We start from the raw sequence: 23,475 nt of genomic DNA on the forward strand, positions 1-23,475 counted from the left end.
CTCATAATTTAGTGGATAGTTACCAATTTTTTAAAGTCTTTTGTTTTTAAAAATAAATTTTAAGTTCTTCAAGGGGTATTCCCCATTTTTAAAAGATAGAAAAACTATAGAGAGATATATTTAGGTATATAGACACATCTCCTAATGTCATCCAATAGAAGGAATCCTAAGAAATTTGTTCTAAATTCCTCGTTCTCCTCCCTGTAGGATTCTAGGAAAAGTGTGGGCCTTGGAGGCAGACTTGGTTAAGATATTGGCTCTTCTACTTAATAACTATCTGAGACATGGGACAAGTCACTTACTCACTCCTGTGTAAATGCAGTACCTCATAAGTTTTGTCACGAGAACTAAACAAGATGACACAGGTATGATGCCTGGCACACAGATGACAAGCCATTAATCCTTTCCCAGCCTTCCTCCTTCCTCCCACACAACTTTACCCTCCCTGGATGATGTTATCACTTCTGAGAACCAGCAATCTCAAAACAAAGATGATACATCTCTTGATTGGCTTGCCTACGAATTTAAGGTGTGGCTCAATCCCCTGTTCCACTCTGTGCCTAAATGTATCCAGACAGTATTCCCTTAAGTTCTATTTGAATGACCTAATCTTGGTTGGGTGGCGGAGAAGTGGATGTCAGCCTTGGAAGGGGGTTGAGGGTGGGGAGGGTAAGGATTCCCCCTTGCAGAGAACTGTTGTGCATCGCTGGGGATCATGCTAAAGTACAAGGACCAGGTAATAAGCATGATTTGGCTTAAAATAGAAAGTGAATCACATAACTTTGCACCAAACAGTAAAATCTAACAGAAAAAGTTTTAATTTAGGTAATTGGTCAAATCCTGCTTGAGTAAGCAAGGTAAATAAGTTGGGTCAAAGAAAATAGAATTGGGAGAAAAACTGAAAGCTATCCCTCTAAGAACAGGAACCAGACAAGGATGTCCACTGTCACCACTCTTATTTAACATAGTATTGGAAGTCCTAGCCAGAGTAATCAGGCAAGAAAAAGAAATAACAGGGATCCATACTGGAAAAGAAGAAGTGAAACTGTCACTCTTCACAGATGACATGATTTTATATCTAGAAAACCCTAAAGAATCCACTAAAAAACTTTTAGAAACAGTAAAGGAATACAGTCAAGTCACGGGATACAAAATCAACATACAAAAATCGGTTGTGTTTCTATACACTAACAATGAAGTAGTAGAAAGAGAAATTAAGAATACAATCCCATTTACAATTGCAACAAAAAGAATAAAATACCTAGGAATAAACTTAACCAAAGAGGTGAAAGATCTGTACACCAAAAACTATAAAACATTGTTGAAAGAAATCAAAGAAGACACAAAGAAATGGAAAGATATTCCATGCTCTTGGATGGAAGAATTAACATTGTTAAAATGTCCATACTTCCTAAAGCAATCTATAGATTCAACGCAATCCCTACCAAAGTTCCAACAACACTTTTTATAGAAACAGAACAAAGAATCCTAAAATTTATATGGAACAACAAAAGACCCCGAATAGCCAAAGGATTCTTGAGAAAAAAGAACAAAGCAGGAGGTATCACACTCCCTGATTTCAAAATATACTACAAAGCCATAGTAACCAAAACAGCATGGTACTGGCACAAAAACAGACACACAGATCAATGGAACAGAATCAAGAGCCCAGAAATAAACCCACACATTTATGGACAGCTAATATTCAACAAGGGAGCACAGAGCATACGATGGAGAAAGGAGAGTCTCTTCAATAAGTGGGTGTTGGGAAAACTGGACAGCCACATGCAAAAGAATGAAGGTAGACCCTTCCCTTACACCATGCACAAAAATCAACTCAAAATGGATTAAAGACTTGAATGTAAGACCCGACACCATGAAACTGCTAGAAGAAAACATAGGCAATACGCTCTTTGACATCAGTCTTAGCAGTGTATTTTCAAGTACCATGTCTAACCGGGAAAGGGAAACAAAAGAAAAAATGAACAAATGGGACTACATCAAACTAAAAAGCTTCTGCATGGAAAAGGAAACCATCAGCAAAACGAAAAGACAACCTAACAATTGGGAGAAGATATTTGCAAACCATATATCACATAAGGGGTTAATATCCAAAATATACAAAGAACTCATACAGCTCAACAACCCAATTAAAAAATGATCAAAAGATCTGAACAGAGATTTCTCCAAAGAAGATATACGGATGGCCAACAGGCATATGAAAAGATGCTCAACATCATTAGCTGTCAGGGAAATGCAAATTAAAACTATAATGAAGTATTACCTCACTCTGGTCAGAATGGCTATAATTAACAAGACAAGAAACAACAAGTGTTGGAGAGGATGTGGAGAGAAGGGAACCCTGGTACACTACTGGTGGGAGTGCAAACTGGTGCAGCCACTATGGAAAGCAGTATGGAGTATCCTCAGAAAATTAAGAATAGAGCTACCATATGATCCAGCTATCCCACTGCTGGGTATTTATCCAAAGAACTTGAAAACACGAAGGCATAAAGATACACGTACCCCTGTGTTCACTGCGGCATTATACACAGTAGCCAAGACATGGAAGCAACCTAGGTGCCCATCAACGGACGAATGGATAAAGAACACGTGGTATTTATACACAATGGAATACTACTCAGCCATAAGAAATGATGAAAGCCGGCCATTTGTGACAACATGGATGGTCCTTGAGGGTATTATGCTGAGCGAAATAAGTCAGACAGAGAAAGTCAAATACCATATGATCTCACTCATAAGTAGAAGATAAAAACAACGACAAACAAACACATAGCATTGGAGATTGGAGTGGTGGTTACCATAGGGGAAGGGTGGGGAGGGCAAAAGGGGTAATTAGGCTCACTTGTGAGGTGATGGTCTATAATTAGTTTTTGGGTAGTGAACATGATGTAATCTACACATAATTCCAAATATATTACAATGTACATCTGAAAGCTATATACTGCTATAACCCAATGTTACTGCAATTAAAAAAAATTAAAAATTTTAAAAAAAAGAAAAGAAAACGAAGTTGTCCATAGAGGTGCATTAGCCTCGAGGAGAGTGACAGTGGGGATGCTAGTCTTGCTCCGGTGAACCAGAGAGTTGGGGGCACACTCTAAGAGGACAGAGCCCCTATTAGGGGTGGAGCTGTGGCTGGGCACAGCAAACGTGTGCAAAAAAAAAGCTTTGAGACCCATTTGAACCATGATAACTTCTCCCCAAAACTGGCCAAAAATTAAGAATCTAGCAGGTTGCAGGCCATAGTCCAAAACCATCACTATGTCACATTCATCACTAGCTACACCACTTTCTCAAACCTTGGGAACTCCCAAATTGAGTCAAGATGGGGAGATTAGGAAGAGAAGTGACTGAAAGTACTCTATTGCTCCCTTTTCATTGGCCTAGCTAGATAAACAAGCCGTTTTCCTCTTTTCAGCCTCAAGCAGCTGGGCCACCCAGGCAGGCTGAGGGTGGGGACTCTTCCGAGGCTGTCTGCAAATGGAGCTAACCTTGAGATTGTTCCCCATCATCTCCTGTACCACCTCAGAGGCAGCTCTGGCATGCACGTCTTAGGCTGCCAAACCTATCCCCCAAAGCACTTACTACATCATTTGAAACTAATACCTAGGAAAAGTCAACATCAGAGAGCCAGAAAAACACCTCTTTGGGAACTAGGCGACCTGAGTTCAAATCTCAGCCCTCGAATATCCTGGCTTGTAACCTTAGGCAAGTCACTTAACCTTCAGGTGACTACCTCTACCTGTTTGCCCAGAACTAAAGGGGTTCCCAGGATGCAGGACTTTCAGTGCTGAAACCAGAAAAGTCCTAGGAAAACCAGAATGAGTTAATCACCCTTCTTAATTTCGCTGAGTTTCCATTTGCTCATCTGTAAACACATAATGAGAAGACATAAAAAGCATAGGGAGTGTGAAGATGAGAGGCCCTGTTTGTGCCAGAAACCTTCTGTAAATCCTTACTACTCCATCCTAGATACGCTTCCTTGCTTAAAAAATCAAGAATAATGAGAGAAGGGGAAAACAGCAGGAAAGCAATAGAGATGGTGGAAGAAAGGAGGACCGATGAGGAAAGGGAAAGCAGAGGCAGCAGCCTGTTATGATCAGGCCCTTTCGAATCCTGCAGGAAGCCAGCAGGCATTGCGATGATTTGTGAGGTGTGTGGCAGAGTGACAGAAGAAAAATGGCTCCTTCTCTGGGCACTCAGCTCAGAAACCATCAGAAGCGATGCTCAGGGCATCATCTGTTCCAAGGCCTTCTTTTCATCCTTCTCCCTAAATACTGACACACTTCCCTCCCACCAGCACCTGCTCCTGAGAGCTGGCAGGAGGGCGAGGACAGCATCCTGTCGATTTTGCCAAATCTCGCAGAACAGGTACCATTGTGATGACAACATCTAAGTCCAGGTGTCCTTACAGGTGACATCCACCCCACATGTTCTTGCTCCCTGCCTATGCCTGACAGGCATAAGCTTCTGCTGGAACTGCTTAGTCGCCAGGCACTGTCAAGTGGGAGCTTCAGCTGCTTCCTTTTGAAAGAGACTTAATTGTTGTTGCTACCTGAGTGTCAAGTACGTCTCTCCGTGCTGAAGGGCTATTGGGAAAACTGCACTTGTTCAAACAGGAAATGGGCTCCAGCTAAATAAGGTGCCTCAGCAGGGTCTCAGAAATCAGGAAGGCAGTTTTTATAATCATCCCAAGGCATAGAGAGGTCCCCTATCACGGACTGTGGATGCCAAGAATTTCAGGGGCAGTGCGAGCAGGGATCTGGGAAAGATCACTGGACCAGTAGTCAAGAGACCCAAGTTCTAGTCCTGTCCCTGTCCCCGGGTGGCATGTCACCTTGGATGAGTCCCTGAAATTCCCTATGAAAGTTCCTCATCCAAAAACAAAGATCAGGGTATAAATCCCCATCCTGTCTATTGTGCAGGCTTCCTCTGGGGAGAGAGGCGTTAAATCAGTTTATAGACACTAAGATAGTTTTGCTAATATGAGGTAGCCAAAAATTGGAAGTAATTCAATAAGAGTGGAATCAATAAGTAAATTGTGGTACATTCATGCAGTAGAATACAATGCAGAAATTTTAAAGACAAACTACTGCAACATACAACTACATGGATGGATTTTACTGACAAAATAATAGATCAGAGAAGCCAGGTACAAAGGACTACAGACTGCATGATTTCATTTATGTTAAGTTCAAGAACAGGAAACGTAATCTATGGTGATAGAAATCAGAATAGCGGTTACTTCAGGCAAGGGCAAGGGTTGACTGGGAAAGGACACAAGAGAACCTTCTAGGGTGTTGGAAATGTTCTATATCTTGATCTGGCTAGTGCCTACATAGGCATCCACATGTGTAAAAATATCTATGGTTATATACTTAATAGCTGGGCACTTTATCGTATGTGTGTAATACTTCAATTTAAAAGAAAAGGATAGAAGACTAGACAGATACCTGAATCACTAGGCTGGGTAGAATTCACAGTTAGAACTTGGTTCTATGCTGATTTGTCCCTCTCTGTGACCTCAATAATTCTTGAAAATTAAAGTGCAAAATATACAGTATTTCAAAATGGGAGGTAGTGCCGTATACTATTTAAAAGCGAAATGCACACGTGTATTCACGCGCAAATACAAAAGATGCTGCCAGCCCTTGGCTACTATAGAGATGAAAATCTCTAAATGATCTACTGCCAGGCTCGAGCATGCTGATTTGTTTCTGATCCGAGCGGAAGGAAAGCAGAGACTCTGCAGTAAGATGGAAAGTACTGCTCGGTTTGACAGAGGGAAATATGATTAGAATGTACCGAGGCGGAAATAATGACTTGCCTCCCCCCAGGACCAGCCTGCCCTCCTGCCTGTGCCCACAACAAGCCTTGCATTGCTAACGACAGGGTGCTGGGAGGCTGGTGGCATCTCAAATCCATCCTGACTCATCATGCAATCAGATAATATACAACCTGAAAAGCCCAGACACTTCCAGAAGAATGGCTCACACAGGCAGAGAACACAAACATCCCCACACCCCAGGAACTAAAAGGAATTCTCTTGTTAGATCAGGTTCCCTAGAACAGCCTGGGAGAGAGATTCAACGGCGTGTGGTTTATGGAGAGGATGGTCTCAGAAGAAACCCCTAGGAAGTTAGGAGAGCAGAGAGGTCAGGCGAAGGAAGGATATCGGTGGTCTCAGTTTAAGACAAGCTCCAACCTGATCCCACGGAAAGCTCTGGAACGTGAATTGTGTCACTCACACTTGGTCAATCATTCACTACAGACTATTCCCTGGTGGGACAAGGGTGGGTGGGTTCTTTTATCTACCAGCAGAGGGCAGTTCTCCAGAAGAGGGGACAGCTTTGAGCCATAAGCTGCAACACCCACAGCAGCTGTGGGAGGAACGTACCCGTCCAGTGAAGGGGTTCCAGGCAGGGCACCAGTACACCTCAAACACCACTTGTGAGAATCCCAAGTTCATATCTCTAGCCAGATCTCTCCCTTGAACTCTGGATTCACATATCCAATTGCCTGCCCAACATTTCCAGGTAATGTCCAATTGGCATCTCAGACTGCATTTGTCCCACACTGAGCTCCTGACATTCACTCCAAAGCCAGCTCCCTCTGCAGTCTTTCCTTGTCCATAGTTGATTAATTCTACTCTTCCAGCTCTTCTGCTCTTCCAGCTGCTCAGTCTTGACTTCTCTCTTTTGCTCACTCTCCAGTCTATCAGCAAATTCTTTTGGATCTACCTTCAAAATATAATCTAGAACTGGACCACTTATTAATCCCACCACCACCATCCTGGTTCAAGCCACTATTGTATCCTGCCTGGAATATTGCGGTAGCTTCCTAACTGGTCTCCTTGATTTAACCTTTGTCCCTCTAAAGTTTGTCCAACACAGCTGCCAGAGTGGTCCTGTTAAGGAAATGGAAAGGTATCACTCCCATGCTCCAATGGCCCGCATCTCACAAAGGGAAAAGCCAAAGCCCTTACTGCAACCCACAAGGGGTGTGGCATCTGGTGCCTTGTGCCTCAATCTGTGCCCTTACAGCTCTCCACTTCAGATACGCTGCCTTCCTGGCTGTTCCTCAGACACTCCAGGCATAGTCCCCCCTCAAGGCCTTAGCACTTGCCATTTCCCCTGCCTGGAGTGCGATCACCAATAGCCTCACGACTACTCCCTCACTTCCTTCAGGTCTCAGCTTATACTCACGTTCTCAGTGTCAGTTTCCCTGATCATCCCAAACCCTCCCCTCCTCCGTATTTCATATCCCCCTTTCCTGATTTAACTTTTTATCCTTAGCATTTATCACTCTTTAAAATATTATCTATTTTACTTGTATTCTTGCATACGGTCCGTTTCTCCCAATAGAACGTAGGCTCCATGAGGGTAGGGATCTTTGAGATTTTTTTCCACCGTTACTATAACCCCAGTGCCTAGAACAGTGCCTGGCACAGAAAAGGCATTCAATAAATGTTGGTCGAGTGAGTGTATGAACAAATAAATGAATGAAATATATAAATGTATTTACACATACATATATAAAACATTCAGAGGAACTATGCCTGTGGAATTATGAATAATTTTTTATCTTCTAGTTTGTCTCTTTTAGGATTTTTCTACATTTTCCACAATCAACTTTCATTACATTAAAAATTTTAATGTTTGTTTATAAGATTTTTTAAAATTTCCCTTCCCAGAAAGACTTACCTTCTAACACTTCCACTGGTTAACCAGGAAATCCTACTCCCAAAACAGCCCTTATGACCTCTCAAATATCAGATTAGCCTGTTTCACCCTCAGCCCTAGGGAATCCAGAGTGATGACCGTGAAGATGAAAAGCAGGAGATGGCACTGAGGTGGCGGGAATAATTCCTCTGCCACGTCCCTGCAGGAATCCCGTCATCTAAGACTGTTGTTCTCACATTGGCCTCATCTAGGAACAGGTTAAAAAAGCAATTTCTTGGTCCCCACCCCAACCCACTAAATCAAACTCTGGGGAAAGAACCCAGAAACCATGATTTAACAAAGCCCCCAGGTGAATCTGATGCAGACTAAACTTTGAGATCAACACATCTGAGCCATTGGAAACAGGGTAGCAGGAAGAAGCAGGGCAATGAGAAATCATTTTGGGTCAATAAGGGTGGGGGAGGATGAGGAGAGAGGAAGCAAGTGTCTTCCTTGGTTCAGGCAGGGAAAATATGGCAACTGCCAAAATGTGAGAGATTTGTCAAAAGGATGCAAAAACACCTCAAGAAACAGGCTCCAGTCTGTTTGCTCACATTGAGTACACTGTGCCTGGCACAGAGCCTGGAGCATACTAAATATTTCTTGACTGAATTAAAAGTGAATGTATGAATGAATTAGCCATAGAAATTACGTAACAAGTCAAGGTTTCATTTGTGCTGTAATGGCAAAAATTGCAAAATTTTCTTCAAGATTGGAAATGAGAACCCAGAAAACCTCTGAGCACCATCTTGCCAAGTCATCCACCACCAGGATGTCCAAACCCTTGGGGCCTCCTCAAACTCTTTAGTCCTGAGATGGCAGTAGACTAGGTTGCCGGACAAAACATCGGGTACTCAGTTAAATTTGAATTTCAGATAAACAACAAGTCATGTTTCAGGAAAGGTATATCTTGAATATTGTATAGGACATACTTGTACTAAAAAAAATTGTCATTCATCTGAAATTCAAATTTAACTGGGCATCCTGCATTTTTATTTGCCAGATCTGGCAACTCTACTGTGCACACAACTCTCCTTGGAGCAGGCCAGGAAAAGCCTCTCCAGACCCTGTTCCTTGTGGGATGGTGAGAGGTTACAGGCTCCTGCTGCTCCCTTCTTCACTCTAGAACTGCAGAGGACTTCTCCGAGGGCTCAAGGCTTTGCTCACTCGGTTAACAGGGTCATGTTCTCCCACGCCTACGAGCTTTATGCTCCTTGCTTTCACTCTTCTTCCATTCCTACCACCAGCCTCCCTTCCTCCTTTTCCCTCCATCTTGCCCTTTGAGATTCATTACCTCTCCATGTAAACCTTCCCTGCAAAACACAGACACACACACACACACACACACACACACATGGAGTCCGAGTTAAATTCTTTCCTTCATATGTGCGAACACCTGTCCTAGCCATTAGCACCCTCAGATGGGAAGCACTTGTAGATGGACCGGTCTCCCCCACCGGGCACCAAATCCTTGGAGAGGCCTGTGTTTGTTCTTTGCTCTATTCCCAGCACTCCGTCCAGTACCTGGCTTTCAGAAGTGTTGATAAGTAAGTGAACAAGTGAATGCACAGTAACTTCTCAGGAAAAAAAATGTCCAGCTCTTTGGAAAGCAATCAAGAATTAGTGGGGAATGGAGGAGTCTTTATCGATGTCTAGCCTAAGAACTCTCTCCCTCAGGATAAGTCAGTGGCCTCTCAGCCAGGGAGAACTTGACTTACTAGGTGGGCACACCAGCCCCTGCATGGCAGCTCAGGGTTTAGCAATGCACTTGGCAGACAGATACGACTTGGGCAATTCTCCCTGGCCAGTCAGACTGTGGACCTGAGACCTGACAACCAACCTTGGCCATACCCATTGGCTACCAGCTTTGCCAGGGACCTCTCAGAACTGGTCTTGAACTACATGTGGCTTTTCTCTCCCCATTTCACAGGTTCTGCAATTCACTCTACTAAATTTGGTCTAACTAGTGCCCATTAAACTAGGAACCAAGGTCTGCTCTTCACTCAGCTCCTCTTAACTCCCAACCTCACAGGTGATCTCTTTGTTGGATGCCAACTTGAATTTCCCTCCTAACGGCTGCATAGGTCCTGAACACCTGTGCTTTATGCTATTCCATGAAACGTTCCCCAGTTAGAGCCTGGGAGAACAATGAAAAGCAAACGTCATCTGTAAATGGAGAATTACACAGTCAACAGCAATAGCGATGCTAGGTCTCGGGCTGGGCTGTTCAGTCACTGAACATATATATCCAGTGCAGGAAAAAGCACACTTCTGAAATGTTTATGACTGAGATTTAAAACTCCTGGAGTTGAGACATTCAGAGGCAAGTGTCCCAGGACAACTCTCAGCCTGGCATCAAGGTCTCAGCTCAGAGCCAGGGAAGGCAGCTTTCATCACTCTCCAGGTAGTACCCAGGAAAGAAATTTGTCTCAAGAGATGATAGAGCAACCTGTGTGGCTTCAAGATGAGGCTAGAGAACAGAGAAAATTTGCTTCCTCTTCTAAACTTTGAATATTAATTCGAGTCTGTAGAGAAGAGCAAGGGCCTAGTTATCAGTAAACAAAATCAAGCTTACCTTCTTTTGTATCTACATCATGTTTAGAATGTGGTGTCAGTGAGATGGCCTTGCTGGGGAGCTTGGCTCCCACCGGAATTGAGAGAACTATTCTGCACTCTTTTTAGATGGTATAAGTTGGCCCTGAGATTAAGCAACACGATAGGAACTCCCAGCCATCATTTCTCTATTACCAGAACCACCTACGGTGCTCCGCAATCTCTTTTTCCTTGGCATCATCTGGCTTTATCTTTTCAGTGGCTGGCATATGCAAATCTTCCAAATTTAACTTGCTCTAAGATGCAGGACAAGAGGGGGTGAATCCAAGCAATACTGTTGATGGCAAGATGTCCAGCAAAGCCCTCCAGGGCTAGAGTGTGCCAAAGATAGATGAGCTCAGGGAGGGGGACCAAAAGGGACCTCAGACCTCTGGCTGCAAGTCAAAAGTTTGTGCCTCTCACAATCATCCCATGGATTCCCAGGGATCGACAGGGCCTACAGTCAGTAAAAGGAACTGACAGAGGAACCAAGAGAAGGATTCTTACCCAAGTTTAGTTTAGAATGTGCAGTGGGGGAGCCTGGGTGGGAACAGTGCACGTCTTGGCTGCCCACATTGGTCAGTCACGAGAACACCAGTAAAGTGCCGAAGGAACTTGTGGTTGTGTGAGTCCTTCCTTTTTGCTTCTCCATGTCACTTCAAGATCCTAAAAGGCCACGGCTACTAAAGAGGGTTGCTGGTACACTCATGCTTATCTGTGAGTCTTGGGAGAAAAGTCTCTCGAATCCTGTCCTGCTCAAAAATTGGAAATCTCCTGCCATTCTGGAGTGCTTCAAACCAGACTCAGGCCATAAATCTTCTTACAGATGGTTCCTCTTCCAGACAGAGCAAAATGGAAGATTGGCGTAACTATTTCAGAAATGTAAACCTCCACAAACGACTCAACCCCCAAAAGACTACTCAGGCAGAGACACTTTTTTCACTCCTAAATAATTAGAAAATTGCTTCAAATCCCCATTTCACTTTCCCTCAGAGATATGTGCACCTTTTGTTCCGGATTTGGCGGAGGGAGGGTCAGTCTTCTCACAAAACTGAGTTGTTCCCTCATCCCCAGACACCGCCTGCATCCTTCCTCCTCTTCCTCACGCTCAACAGAGTACAAGACATGCAGTTTACTTTTCCAGTCTACCAGGAAGATATTCCGCGGCTCCCTACAGAAGGTGGGAGGGGAGGTAACAGTCACCCAGTACTGACGATGTGCCAAGCACTGTGCTGGTACCTTTTCTCCTTTACCACACTAGTTACCATAACACAGAAGTAGGACTCACTGTCCCATTTTACAGAAGAGGAAAGTGAGCTACCGAGGTCCAGCGGCCCCGAGCTCCCCAGAGGGTTAGAGCCAGGTGGTGGTCTGAGGCTGCCGGTGCTGGGGTGTAATGAGACATCTTCCTGGATGGCTCACTACTTGTTTTGCGATTTTCTAAAATTCACTTAAACTCCCTGTTGGAGCTATTAATATTATCAGTTCTCCTAAATTGGCACAATCTTGTCTGTTCATCCTCTCCCTGTTTCCTGTTCCCTTGTCCTGTGGTGCTGCTGAATTAGATAATGTCTACAAAGCTCTCCGAGTTCCTTAAAGGGAAGTTTTGATAAACACGAGTTATTAACCTTCAAAGCACCCGGAGTTTTGAATGAAGAAGTTATAAAAATTATCATAAAGTCCTGCTGGGGTTTGATAATGAACAGAAGCTTTACTGAATCTTCAAACACTTCCTTTTCTTCCCAAGAGCAAAAGTGAACCCCTCCAGCTAGAACGGGCACTGATTCCAACACTAGTCCTTGGTTCTTCTCTCTTCAGATGTAAGGGAAGGTCAAGTGCCTCTTTCCAGAGCCTTCTGCAGTGGCTTCATGGAGATTCTGAGCAGCAGGTGCCGAAGGCTTCAGAACAACACAGCTCCATCATTCTCTGGCTCTGACTCCCCAGGAGCAGTCGAAATGATGCTGTGACAGTGCCTGGTGGGAGAGAAGATGCCACCACTGAGAAGTCAAGACCCAGAAATTCAGTATTCAAAAGGTGTCTCATTCCTCACCACTCCGGCTCTCCTCACACTGACACTGTAATTATCATGGGTCAGAGGAGGACCTAGCTTTGTCCACCCAAGCCATCCAGGCAAGCGAGAATCAACCTGTGCCTCTCCTCTGAGACTGTGCTGTGAGGGGGAGATCAAGCAAAGAAGGGAGGAGGGAGAGCTCATGGAGACACCCCACCTCCTCTGCTGGGTCTAGACAGTACAGCTGTTCCAGATTATTCAAATGCTGAGTCAGGAGCAGGAATGGAGGGAAGGGTACAAGGCTCAATGGCAAAGCCGTCATCCTACTATCAATGACATCCTACCACATTCCGTATTTTAGCCTTCAGCTTTGCCCTGGGTTCACAATGCACCAACACGGACACTGGTTATTGGACATCTCCATGTGCAGCCCACTGCTCAGGACTGCAGTGGCTACAGAAGAGCCTGACTACCTCCCCAACTTTCAAGGTTCTGTCTAGCCAGCCAAGATAATAAACTTGAGCTGAGGGTGTGGAGAGGGCACCTAATCATCACATCAGACTTGACAGATCTGACTCACCTGTACGAGCTGCCAAAAATCTTATTTGCATAAAACCTATCTGCCCTCCTAGGACTAATGGCAAAGGGTAATTTTAGGGATTGGTACATGAACTCCAGAACTCCAGGACTGAGACTGTTGAAAAAAGAAAAAGAACCAAGATGTCTCCTGTCTTTGGAAGAAATATAAACAGGAGAAGGGACTTGTCTAGAGAGAGAGGAATCTGAAGTAAGAGGCCTGGTCTTCTTCCTGAAACACTGGCTTGAGGTTGGCAGAGGTGACCATTTTTGAGGGCAGTATTTATAAATGTTCCCTCACCCCAGACGACTTGGCCCAAGTTCCTTGGGATAGAGAAAGCTATAAGCCTAACTATCCAAGGCTTTCCGTTTAGAAGCTACAACAGTTAAGGGGCACAAACTCTTTACCAATCATAGTCCAATGAGGCCTTCAAGGGTCCCCACCGAATAGGTTCCCCAGGCCCTGTCACGGAGATCTGCACCCACAGTAGCTACAGGAAAGCTTTACTGGTCTCCAATAGAAGTGCTGGTGCTTTAGAGACAGAAGGGGCTGGAGACCCAAGTCATTCTATCTGGGAAAGCCTCAGAGTCAAAGATCATGGTTGCTAAGCTGTATGTCATGCAAACATGACTGTGCCATGTGGCTTCAAACGCAAATAATTTATTTTCATTACAATTATGATTATTATTCATCCTTGATGGTGCATGATAAAGCTAAGAATTTAGGTTGGAATCACACCAGTGTGGGTACAAATCCTTATGTGCCTTGAGCAAGGTGCTTACCCTCAGTTTCCTCATTGGAAAAATAGGGATAGTGATAGCACCAACTTCATAGTAACATTGCAAGGTTTGCCTTTGTTAATTGCATGTAAATCACCCAGCATGGTGCCTGTTACATGGTGAGCCCTCAATAAAGGATAGGAGCTCTAATTAGTGACTAAGTAATAAGCAAGACAATACTAACAGTATGAAAGGAATCTGGAGGAAGGAGAAAGATAGTAGCTGAGAAAGTTCCCAGGTGAGGGCAACTTTAACAGGTAAAAAGAAAAGGACAACCAAAAGTCAGAAAATGTGGTCACCAGGCTATGTGGAAGATGAGCCAAGCCAGAATAGAGAGGTTTAAGAGGCCGGAGAAATGAAGCTGCCTTGCAAAAAGGACTTTGAACTTCAAGAGTTAGACCAGGTTCAGTAGGCCATGGGAGGCCCCTGCTGATGTCCAGGCTTTGGGCCACCTATACTCACCAATGGACAGTGATGCACATCCTAGGATGGAAGGGCTCACCTCTGTGGCACCACCCCTCCAGCCTCTCTTTGCCTCTCCTGACAGTGGGTCGAACCCTCAGAACTCTGTGCCACCCAAGCTCTGACTCACCCAGGGACAGAAGGGCTCCCCCACCCTCCAGAAGGCTGTGCAGGTTCTAAGGCCAGAGCTCCCAGCAGGAATCTCAGAGATCCAAAAACCCTCAAGTCATTTCGTGACCCAAAAATAATTGCCAAATTGCCTTTTCTAAAACACCAGCCCAGAGAGTGGGCCATGCATCTTCTCCATTAACTACACAGCTCACCTTGAAACCCCACTCCCGGAGAAGCAGCCCATTTTTCTCCACCTCCAATAAAGAAAGCCTCCACATATTAAGAGAAATGTCCTGCTGTGGAGGATGCTCGGGAGGGGGCCGCCTTGATTAAAGCAGGTTGTTCTGCCAAGAAGTCTTGAATACCCTCTCTTGGTTTGGGGCTGTCAGTGCAGCATGGAGGCAGCAGGCAACATGAATTGCCTTTTATCTAATTGGAAAACTCCCACCGAGTTTAGAAGTACTTGTTTAGACAGGCAGATCAATAAAAGAAATGGGGAGTGGATGGCCATGGAGATGTTATGGAGACAAGCTTGTCCTCTATACATCTGCTTAATAAAGATTAACTCATCCTGGTTGTGGTACAAATCCAGAACACCCTCTTGGCTCAAGACTGCAGCAAGTTCCATTTGTTTTCCATGAGCAGACATTTCTCAGGAGCGATGGGCAAGAGACCCTTCCCTTGTCTTCTCTTTATCTGGATTCAAAAGAGCTCTGGTGGAGGGGAGGTGGGAGGCAGAAAGAGGGTCCCTAGTAATTTGACTAGGATTTCTCTAGCATCTTTCCAAAATGACATTCCTTGACCCAGACTAAAGTGGAATATAACAAAAAGCAGAGATCCATAGAAAAGGGATAGAAAAAAGAAAAGAGAGACAAGTGCGGAGTGCTATCAGGCTCCCTTGCCATTTCATATCACTTTAGCGCGTAGAAGTCATGCTGCTTCATGAGCTTCTGTTTTAAGAACTCCCCAGTGGAAACCCTCTTTTCTCCCTTTCTCTCTTAGTCATCACTGAGTCAGGGGCTCTAACATTTCTTCCTTATTCCCACATGGCCACTCTCATAACCTTATCCCTCTCTGTCCTTGCTGTTTTCCCCACTCCCTCCCCCAACCCCATCCTATATAAGGAGGCTTGAACTTCTGAGCCCATCTCTCACTTCAAACACAAGCTTTTTGTTCCAGGCCACAGCATCGAACCGATTCCCTTCAAAAGGAAAAATGTTCTATAGCTGAAGGTCCAGAAATAGAAGTGGTGTGTGTGTATATATACACACGCACGTACGTGCACTGGGCTGCAGGTATTTCATTTACACTGGGGAAATTTTGAGAAAGCTGGGAACCCTTCCTTTGATTCATGTGCCCCTCCTTTGACTCCTGCAGAAGTTCCTGTCTGGGCAAGGACTGTGGGGGGGAACCTGCTGACACTCAGCTTTAATAAAGGCCTTTTCTTTCGCACAGTCCTACAGCGAAGGCACAGGCTCATACCTGGGCCATGGGTCTGTTGCCATGGCAATGACTGTGGAGTCACAAATAAGGCAGTATTATGTTCTCTCAGCAAGACCAGATGAGAGCTGGAAGCTAGAGAGAGAAAAAGGAAGAGGGAGACAGAGCTAGGGAGAGAGAGAGAATAGAAATATCTTCTATCAATAGCGATGCAGAAAGGAAACACAAATAAAGCGATGGGGTGCTGTTTGGGAGAAAGCAGGTTTGAGACAGGGTAAGGCAAGAGTAGAGGAAATGGCATTATTTCCTTTGAGGGAGATCTTTCATTTTCAGAGGAAAAGAGGGAAACCCATTCCAAAAGAGCCCCATGTACCTCCCTCTCTTCTACTTGCTTCTTTCTCTCCTTCCTCACTGGGTAACCATGCAAAAAGCCTGCAAAAGAAGGGTTGGGAGGAGACAAGATGGAACAGAAGGCAAAAGGGAGTAGGAGGTGAGTCAAGCCATTTCTCTTTTCCTCTCTGCCCCAAGATACTGGGAGCCCTGTTCTGATTCGGCAGAAAACTCGTAGCCTCTTGGTCCATGGCTCTCTTATAAGTTTCACACCAAAATTCCACTCTTCCAGAAAATCATAAGTGCTCCAGGATCTCAGCAGCCTTATTAAGATTTTTCTCTTGAGTCGAGTGCCTCTAGAGGGAGAGTGGCCACATTGTCTACCTAAGGTCACTTTTTCATTCAAAGCTTCATTGGTTTCCTCACCGTTGACAAAAGTCTAAGAACGAAGACATAGATTCAGACTCAATAAGCAAATAAAAAGCACCAAGCTTTTTTCAGCTAAGTCATGAGACTTTATATAAGACAAAGAACTTTAGAATTCTGCCTTTTCCACACTTTTTTTTTAAAATGGGTGTGCATATATAATTTCAATGAGCACAATGCTTTTGGACAACATATAAAAAGTTTCCTATGATCTCTCAATCCATTAAGATAACCAGATTTTCAAAATTATTACAATCTCACATGCTTTCTCTGAGCTTCCTTTCTTTAGGGTGTCCACCACAGCTAGCTCTGCCTTAGTCTAGAGTCTGGACAAATCGAGCAGCTTCTTCTGCAATATGGTTTGAGTAGCACTAAAAGTCTTGCCAACCTAAAATTTTCTCCCCCATCAACTAACATCAGTGCCTAAAGCCCCACATTAATGTTACCCCTCTTTCTGCCTTCAAAAGATCTGTCTATTCAAAAACAAAGATATTAAGACAATCTGCCCTAACTTTTCAGTCTGAATGTGTTTTCAGATTAGCTGAGGAAGTGGGACTAGGGATGAATAAATTCTGATGCATCAAGTGGGGAGCAGGATACTCACATCCATCTCCTTGACAGAGGGAAATGTTTGACGTGGAATCCAAACACATGATTCATTGACCAGCCAACAGGCAGTCACCACTGCCTGTTTGAGGTGTTTGAGGGAAAGAGGAAGAGAAAACAATCAGGATGAATGCACACCATCATTGCCGCAGCTTTTCAGCCTTGAACTCCTGTCTGAAAACATTACCTTTGTGAACTGAGGGAGACCACATGTCCCCATGTCACTCAAAGAGTTCCTTCAAGGCCCTGAATGAAGGTTCTTGGTTGGTCCATCTTAATCTTCAACCACCAAGTAACCTTGACCTTGGAAGACAAAGTCAAGGAAATGATACTATTTCTCCCTAAGGTATAAAGCTGAGCACTACTGGGTCTTCCCAGGATGAGACCAGGAGCAGCTTCAGACTCTCCTCCCAGCATCATCAACACAGAATCACCAAGTTGCCAAACAGGTGAAAGAGCTTGAGGCTCTTTGCTTATCTCAATGAAGATTCTCTGACTTGGTACAATGGTTCCACAATACCTATGGTCCCCATCCAAATCTGTGTTTCTTTCCCTCTACTGGGGAGTAGGAGATGGAAGGGTGAGCCTTAAGCTAACTCAAGAGGCCAGTTGCAGAGTCTGCTGGAGCCTCCCAGGCAGGCAGACAGCAGCAAGCCTAACCAAGTCCTCCCCAGGTCCTGGAGCAATGGAAGCATAGAGAAACCACTTTCCTGATTGGGATTAGTAATAATTTGTTTAATCAAAAACTTAGCTAAAGCAGGGAATCATAAAAAAAAACAGTGATTCATAAACCCTAAATAGCTTATGATAACTTAAAATATAAACATGCTTTTCTCTGCTAACATTTTATGTAGGACCAAGATGTTTTCTTCAAATATTAGAACGTTGATAAAAATTCTCCATCATCTTCCTTCAAAGGTCACATTCATAACCATCAGCTACAATTTCCAGTTTCCATTTCTTTAAAATAAAGTGAAAATTTAAGGACAATTATGAGGTAATCTGAGTGCAAAATCCTTCCATATTTTTGTATTTCTCTGCAATCATTTATGGTTGTCTCACCCACACCTAATTCAACAGTAATTTTTTAGCAACTCACATATATTGAGTCTTTTCAAAGCATGGAATTTTGTTTTCAAAGAAATAGCTCTCTTTTCATACTCAATGTTCATTGGCTTACATAATATTTAATTAAATTATACAATTACATCAGTTAATGTCATGAATTGGCTTAGTAGAGGCTGGTTAAGAGAGGTTCAACTACTATTTTTTCTCTGAAGGCAAACTCTCAACCTAGGAAGTTTGTCTAGAATTGACCTTTAAGGCAAATCATATTTTAAATATCAGAGATTCATTATCATAAATTGAGAACTGTTTGTGTAACAAATAAGAAAATAGTTTCTAGGGATATAAAAACAATTGAGGTTCTGTCCGGCATGACAGATAAAAGAGGTCACCAAATATTCTCCCTGAAAGCAACTAAAATACTGGACAATATTACCAAAACAGCTATCTCAGGACCCTGGCAATCCACCGAAGGCATACAACAAACTGAGAAGATGTATTCACAAAAACTACTGACTTTGGATAAGAACAGTGGGAATCTGCATCGTATTTGCCTGGAGCTGATCCCATCAACCTCCTGTCACCATCTCAGATCAGTTAGCACAGTAGTTCTAACAGGTGAAGCAGGCTGCGTATTACCAACGGCTTCCCTGCCAGACAGGGATGACTTGATTGGGAGTTAAAGGTGAAACTCTGATACTTAGTGAAGGATAAGCAGCAACCTCAGTGGTGAGCAAATGACGAAGTCCGGTCATTACAACAGTCTGAGGTAGCGGTCCTATTTGGGGCGAACATTGAACTAGAGAACTTAGCCAGAAATGTAATAGGAAAATACAAGAAATGAGACACTCATAGAGACATCTGATAATCTTTCCACATATTTCTGGCTGACCTCGAGTTGGCATGCATGTGCAGGAGAGACCAGAGAGAGGCTTATGAAAAGTAAAAGCCATGGCAGACTTTAAATTGTCTGAACTTTGGATGCATTCTGAAAACAAAACACGCATCATCATCCTTGGGTGGAAGTCTTACTGGCTAAGGGTGCATTAATACAACTTGTGAAGAATCAGTGGCTGGCCACTAAGCTATGCAGACACAAGGACAAACCCCAGGAAACCAGGCTTAAAAATAAAAACATGAATATATATATATATATATACGTGCAAAGACATCAGCAGCCACATGCCACAAAGGAGACAGATTTCATAGGAATGTTCTAAACAAACAAAAACCCTAGGGGGGGAAATTCAGAATCCAGATTTGCTACAATATATTATCTAAAACTTCAAGTTTTCAACAAAAAAATTATGAGACATACAAAGAAATAGAAAAATGTGACCCATATGCAGGAAAATAGCAGACAATAGAAACTATCTCTAAATGCCCCTGGATGTTGGATTTAGCAGACAAAAATTGTGAAGTAGTTATCATAAGTATATTCAAAAATGAAAAAATGAAAGGAAATTAGGTTTAAAGAATTAAAGAAAAATATGACAAGAATAATCCAAAAATAGAGAACCATGATAAGTAGATAGAAAATATAAAAAAGCACATAAAAATTGTGGAGGTAAAAAGTACAATAACAAAAATAGAAAATTCACTAGAAGGGTGAATAGCAGATATGAGATGGAAGAAAAAAGAATCAATAAACTTGTAGAGAGAATAATGGAAATTATTCAATCTCAAGAAGAGGAAAAAGAAAGATTGAAGAAAAATTAACAGAACCTCAAAGACCCATGGGACAACATCGAGCATACCAGCATAGGTGTGACAGGAGTTCCTTAAGAAGAAAAGAGAGAATCTCAATAAAATTGGGGAAAAAAAGAAGAAGAAAAAGAGAGAAAGGGGCAGAAAGAAATTTTGATTAAATAATGGCCCAAAACTTCCCAAATTTAATTAAAAATATTAACCTATAGATCCAAGAAACTCAAAAAATTAGCAGAAAATCTTCATGACCTTCAGTTAGGAAATGAGCTCTTAGATATGACACCAAATGCACTCTCATAGAAGAAAAAAATAATAAATTAGACTTTACTAAAATTAAAACCTTTTTCACTTCACAAGATACTGCTAAGCGAATGAAAAGACAGGCTACAGAGTGGGAGAAATAATTACAAAGCATGTATCCAGATATGTAAAGAACTCTCAAACTCAATTACAAGAAGACAAACAGCCCAATTTAAAAATTGGGAAAAGATTTGAATACACTTCATGAAAGATATACAAATGACTAATAATCCCATGAAAAGATGATCAATGTTTTTACTCATTAGGGAAATGGAAATTAAATATCACTACACCCCCACTACAATTTCCATAATCAAAAAACCCCAAACAATACCAAGGGTTAGTGAGGATGCAGAGAGACTAGAATGCTCCCATGTTGCTGGTGGAGACGTGAAGTGGTACAATCAGTTTGAAAATCAGTTTGGAAGTTTCTTAAAATGTTAAACATAAACTTACCAAACGACTCAGCAATTCCACTTCTAGGAATCTACCGAAGAAAAATGAAAACATATGTCCACACAAAGACTCGTACACAAAATGTTCATAGCAGCATTATTCACAACAGCTAAAAAACTGAAAGCATTCCAAATACCCACCAACTAGTAAATGAATAAACAAACTGTGATACATCCATACAATGGAATTGCATTCAGAAATAAAAAGAACCAAATTATCGATTCATCCTACAACATGGATAAACCTCAAAATCATTGTGCCCAGTGAACGAAGATCAACACAAAAGATAGAGTATTATATGTTTCCATTTATATAAAATGCCCAGAAAGGACAAATTAACAGAGACAAATACACCAGATAAAGAGGTTGCCTGAGACTGGAGATGGAAAGAGGAATTGACTGCAAACTTGCACAAAGGAATGTTTTAGGGTGAAAATGTTTTAAAATTGGTCTGTGATGATGGTTGCCCAAACTCTACATTTACTAAAAAGCATTGAATTGTAAACTTCTAATAGGTAACTTCGATGGTATATAAATTATACCTTTAAAAAACTGTTTTAAAAAGTGAAACGAGATATTTCCCCATCTAATGCGGTGAGGAGAGGAATAGCAATAAGCAAGACCACTGTAAGTTCCGGAGCAGTAATATAACAAAGGGCTCTGAGAACACATAGAAAGGAGGGTCCGGGAGCAAAAAGAGATAGATTAGAAAAGCTTTACCAAAAAAGTGATGTAGGAGCTGAGGCTCTAAAAACACCCCTAGTTTTTAAAAATATTCCATCAAGGGGCTGACCCGGTGGCTAAGTTTGCACACTCTGCTTTGGTGGGCCAGGGTTTGTGGGTTCGGATCCCAGGCAGGGACCTACACACTGCTCGTCAAGCCTTGCTGTGGAGGCAGCCCACATACAAAACAGAGCAAGACTGGCACAGATGTTAGCTCAGGGACAATCTTCTTCAAGCAAAAAGAAGAAGATTGGCAACAGATGTTAGCTCAGGGCTAATCTTCCTCACCAAAAAATTAAAAAATAAAAAATAAAAATATTATATCAAGCTCAAGTTGGGTTTATCCCAGACGTAAAAAGATGGTTCAACATTAGAAAAAACAGCAATGTAAATGATCTCATTAATAGACTAGAAGGGAAAGAATAATATGCAATTGTCTCAGATGATGCAGGAAAAGAATTTGATAAAGTTCACCAACTATTTATGGAAAAATAAATCTTTTAGCAAACCAGAAAAAGAAGAGTATGGGGAATCCAGTGAAACGTCTTTCCTTTAAGATGGAAAAAAGAAAAACAAGTATGTTTACTAACTCTACTATTGTTTAACATAGTACTGGAAGTCAAGAGGGAAAAAAGAAATATGAGATGTTCACATCAGAAAGAAAGAGACACTCATTATTTGTGGTGATATAATCACTTAGAAAAAGCAACAAACTATTAGAAGTAACACAGTTGACCGAGGTTGCTTACAAGACCTTGATCAACTTACAAAAGTCGAAATCATTTCTTTCTAACTCAGTAACAAACTATAAAATATAATAAAAAGTAAGATAACCTTCACATTAGCAACAAAAATTATAAAGTATCTAGGGAGTCTAACAATTCACAACGGAGGAAATTGTTACATTTTAATAAAGGACAAAGAAAAAGAGATACAGAAATGGAGTGGCATTCCACGGTCTTGAGTAGGATCACGTTGTCAGCATTTCAATTCTCTACCAAATAATCTACAAATTTCTGTAATCACAATAAAAATCCCACCTGATTTTTTAGGTACTTAGTCATTTTTATCACCTCTATGAAAGAACAGAAGTTCACCAGAAAACTAAGTCAACTTTGAAAAACAAGAAAAAAGACTGAGAACTTACCGGAGCTGTAATTACAAAATACAGTTTAATTTTAGAGCAAAAGTAAACAAATAGAAATCGAGCAGGTGTGTCTCAGGGATACACACACACACACACACACACACACATATATATACACCCAGCATTTAATAAAGGTAACACATAAATCAGTGAGAAAAGGAGAGATTGTTTACCAGGTGGTATTGGGAAAGTTAACACATTATATTTAGAAAAGAAATCTGGGACTCTATCTAACACCATATACAAAAGTGGATTCCACACAGATAAGTACCTAAATGTGAAAGATAAAATTATAGTTAATAGGTGAAAATTAGTCATCTAAAGGTGGATAAGGACCTCTTAAATAAAACCCCAAGTGCACAAACTGCAAGGCCAAAAAAAAAATTCACAAATTTGCTTACTTAAAAATTCATTCTTTCTGGTCAACAAAGAATACTATGGATAAAGTTGACAGACAGCAGATTGGGAGAAGAAACTTGTACCACACAAACTGATCAGGGACTAACATATAAAAAATACAGGAAACATTTGCAAATAAGAAGATAGCAATCCCAGTAGGAAAATGGACAAAAATGTGAATAGGTGATTGATAAAAAGGAAACTCTACATACTGCCATTGCAGTGATGCTCAAACTCAATCACGAGAAACTACAAATTAAAACAATGAAACATCATTTTACCACAGTTAAGACTGGTAAAAATTAGAAATCTGGATAAATTCTCACAAAAGTCCATAAAATCAGAATTCTTTGCCCTGGAAAGGAGTTGGAGAAAGTTTGGATGTCCATCACTGCAAAAGTGGCGACGTAAAATGAAGGGAAGCATTCCATAAAATACAGCATTAGCAGCGATAGACTGAATGTAATGTGACAGATACAGATGGATCTTTTAAAAATGGGCTTAGTGACAAAAGTAAGGGACACAAGCAGATCTATTCCACAGTATTATTTACATAAACTTAAAATACAAGCACACACAACAACAATGCAAGGAGTAGA

At 42.0% G+C, this 23,475-nt stretch overlaps 1 long non-coding RNA gene across 6 annotated transcripts in view; it reads right to left on the reverse strand.

Moving 5' to 3' along the window:
- LOC139041385 (uncharacterized) overlaps nucleotides 1-23,475 on the reverse strand; it is a 460,406-nt gene that overhangs the window by 294,428 nt on the left and 142,503 nt on the right. For 3 of the 6 annotated variants that reach the window (XR_011496435.1, XR_011496436.1, XR_011496438.1), the window contains one exon: nucleotides 10,845-12,310. The exons of 2 other annotated variants lie outside the window; for them this stretch is intronic. This is a non-coding gene — a long non-coding RNA (uncharacterized lncRNA). Of the gene's footprint in view, nucleotides 1-10,320; nucleotides 12,311-23,475 lie in introns of all 6 variants that reach the window. One more of the 6 variants, XR_011496437.1, reaches the window with a different exon arrangement.

The sequence above is a fragment of the Equus asinus genome, chromosome 21 (genome assembly GCF_041296235.1).
Source record: "Equus asinus isolate D_3611 breed Donkey chromosome 21, EquAss-T2T_v2, whole genome shotgun sequence".
NCBI lineage: Eukaryota > Metazoa > Chordata > Mammalia > Perissodactyla > Equidae > Equus > Equus asinus.